The sequence below is a fragment of the Aotus nancymaae genome, unplaced genomic scaffold, assembly GCF_030222135.1.
Source record: "Aotus nancymaae isolate 86718 unplaced genomic scaffold, 86718_ANA_hifiasm-v0.15.2.pri h1tg000039l, whole genome shotgun sequence".
NCBI lineage: Eukaryota > Metazoa > Chordata > Mammalia > Primates > Aotidae > Aotus > Aotus nancymaae.
In genome coordinates this window covers 3,410,172-3,413,063 of record NW_026988453.1, presented here as the reverse complement: position 1 = coordinate 3,413,063, position 2,892 = coordinate 3,410,172, and the positions used below count along the sequence as shown (strand labels likewise).

The 2,892-nt window shown below is 42.3% G+C and overlaps 1 pseudogene; it reads right to left on the bottom strand.

The window, feature by feature from the left end:
- Nucleotides 1–890: 890 nt before the first annotated feature.
- On the bottom strand, nucleotides 891–1,831 carry LOC135268205 (exosome complex component RRP40-like; annotated as a pseudogene).
- Between the last annotated feature and the right edge of the window lie 1,061 nt (nucleotides 1,832–2,892).

Genomic DNA, 2,892 nt, shown 5'->3' with positions numbered 1-2,892 from the left:
AGATCACACCACTGCACTCCAGCCTGGGTGACAGAGTGAGACTCTGTTTCAAAAAAAAAAATTCATAAAATGGATATACTATAATTTATTTAACCATTTTTCTGTTATGAGCATTTATGTTATATTTATGGTTGTTTTTCAAGCAATTCTGTCATGGACATTCCTGTACACATAGCTTAGCGTGCTTTTGCAAGTATATTCATAAGCTAAATTCCTAGAAGTGAAATTGTGTGTTCAAGGATATGTGTGCCGTCATGTGCCGCATAACAATGTTTTGGTCAATGACAAACCTCATATACAATGGTGATCCCACAAAACTGTAATAGATGGCAATACTGCCATCACAATGCAGTAGCTCATGAACGACTCACACAAATCTATCATGAAAAAAGAAACAAACCATCATGAGCATAATTCTGAAAAGAGTGATGCCTCCTTAAGAACAGCCTCAGATAGGTCCTGCAGGAGGCATCCAGAAGAAGGCATTGTTATCATAGGAGATGACAGCTCCGTGTGCATTCCGGCCCCCTGAAGATCATCTAGTGGGACAAGATATAAAGGTGGAAGACGGTGATACTGATGATCCTCACCCTGTGTAGGCAAAGGCCAATGTGTATGTTGGTGGATTCATGTTTTTTTTTTAATGTTTTACTGAACTTTATTGTACAGAACAAAAAAAAAATCCTGATTTTGCAATGATTTTCTCTCCCATGAAAGTGTGGGTGAAAACCAGTAACTTATAAAAATACTTTAGGACTCATAAGATAATATGTACATTCACACCTTATCTTGTGAGTATTTAAATGGAGAGAGGTTCACCTGAAAAAAGTTTTCCCCAGGAAACCCATCGTTTTTTGCCTCAAATGACCTATTAAAAAAGCCCACCTGTATCAACTTTCTGCCAATCTGGAGAAGATTTGTTTGCTTTGATCTGATGTCATGTGTTCACAAGCTTCTAAAATATTTGCCAAAATTAGTTTGTTGGATGGTTTTTGCCTTAACCCATATTCTTCCAAATACTATCTCCAGTGGATAGAATTTTCCCACTTCCTGTATGATTTCACAATCTGGAACTAATAGCTTTCTAATTAAGCCCAAAGTCACTTTAAAAAGCAGACCATCAGCTGGGCGCGGTGGCTTACACCTATAATCCCAGCACTTTGGGAGGCTGAGGCGGGTGGATCATGAGGTCAAGAGATCGAGACCATCCTGGTCAACAAAGTGAAACCCTGTCTCTACTAAAAATACAAAAATTAGCTGGGCATGGTGGTGTGTGCCTGTAGTCCCAGCTACTCAGGAGTCTGAGGCAGGACAATTGCCTGAACCCAGGAGGCGGAGGTTGCGGTGAGCTGAGGTCGCACCATTGCACTCCAGCCTGGGTAACAAGAGCGAAACTCTGTCTCAAAAAAAAAAAAAAAAGCAGACCATCCTGTCCAATGATGCCCATTCCATTGGCTCGTCCACAGCTGTCAATACAGACCATCTCTGGTTCCATGTCTTTATTAGCAACCACAAATTGGCCATAGATGAGATCTTCAACCTGCACATTTGGTCTGTTTCTTTTAGTTGCACCTTCAAATGACAAGTAAGACAAAGAAGCTGGCTCACTCTCTCCAACATCAACTTTGAATATATCTCCAGATTCAGCTGTCACTATGCCAATCACATGGTCTCCTTTCACTGGAACATACCTCTTCTGCTGAGAGTCCACCCAGTGAATGCTGCCGCCGCCACCGCCGGGCTCCTTGTGAGCCCACACTTGGTGGAGGCGGCCGCACTTGGTGACCAGCAGGCGGTCCCCACAGCACCGCAAGCCCGGCCGTGTATTCATTTTTAAACAAAAAATTTGGCCAGGCATGATGGCTCACACCTGTAATCCCAGCACTTCTGGAGGCTGGGGCAGGAGGATCATTTGAGGCCGGCAGCTCAAGACCAGCATGGGCAACAAAGTGAGACTCTGTTTACAAAATTCTTTTGAAAAAGTCAAGCAGGCATGGTGGCTCATGACTGCAGTCCTAGCTACTTGGGAGGCTGAGGTGAGAGGATTGCTTGAGCGTTGGAGTTGGAGGTTATGGTGAGCCTTGACTGTGCCACTTGGGTTCCAGCCTGGATGACAGAGCAGGACCTGTAGCTTAAAAAAAAAACAACAAAAAACAAAAAAACTGAAAAGTTTAAAAAGTAAAAAACAAGTAAAACTTCTAATAACGGAAAAAAGTGTATAAAGATATAGAGAAATACAATATTTTTGTATAGCTGTATAATATGTTTGTGTTTTAAGCTACGTGTTATTACAAGGAGTCAAATGCTTTAAAAAAGTAAAATTCATAAAATAAAAAAGTAATAGTAAGCTAAGGTTAATTTATTACTGAAGAAAGAATATTTAAAAAATCAGTTTAGTGCCGGGCACGGTGGCTTACGCCTGTAATCCCAGCACTTTGGGAGGCCGAGGCGGGTGGATCATGAGGTCAAGAGATCGAGACCATCCTGGTCAACATGGTGAAACCCTGTCTCTACTAAAAATACAAAAAATTAGCTGGGCATGGTGGCGCGTGCCTGTAATCCCAGCTACTCGGGAGGCTGAGGCAGGAGAACTGCCTGAACCCAGGAGGCGGAGGTTGCAGTGAGCCGAGATCGCGCCATTGCACTCCAGCCTGGGTAACAAGAGCGCAACTCTGGCTCAAAAAAAAAAAAAAAAAAAAAAAAAAAAAAATCAGTTTAGTGTAACCTAAGTATACAGTGTTTATAAAACGTACAGCAGTGGCAGTAATGTCCTAAGCCTTCACACTCACTCACCACTCACTCACTCACTCACCCAGAGCAACTTGCAGTCCTGCAAACTCCACTCCTGGTAAGTGTCCTATACAGACATACCATTTAATCTTTTTTTTTTTT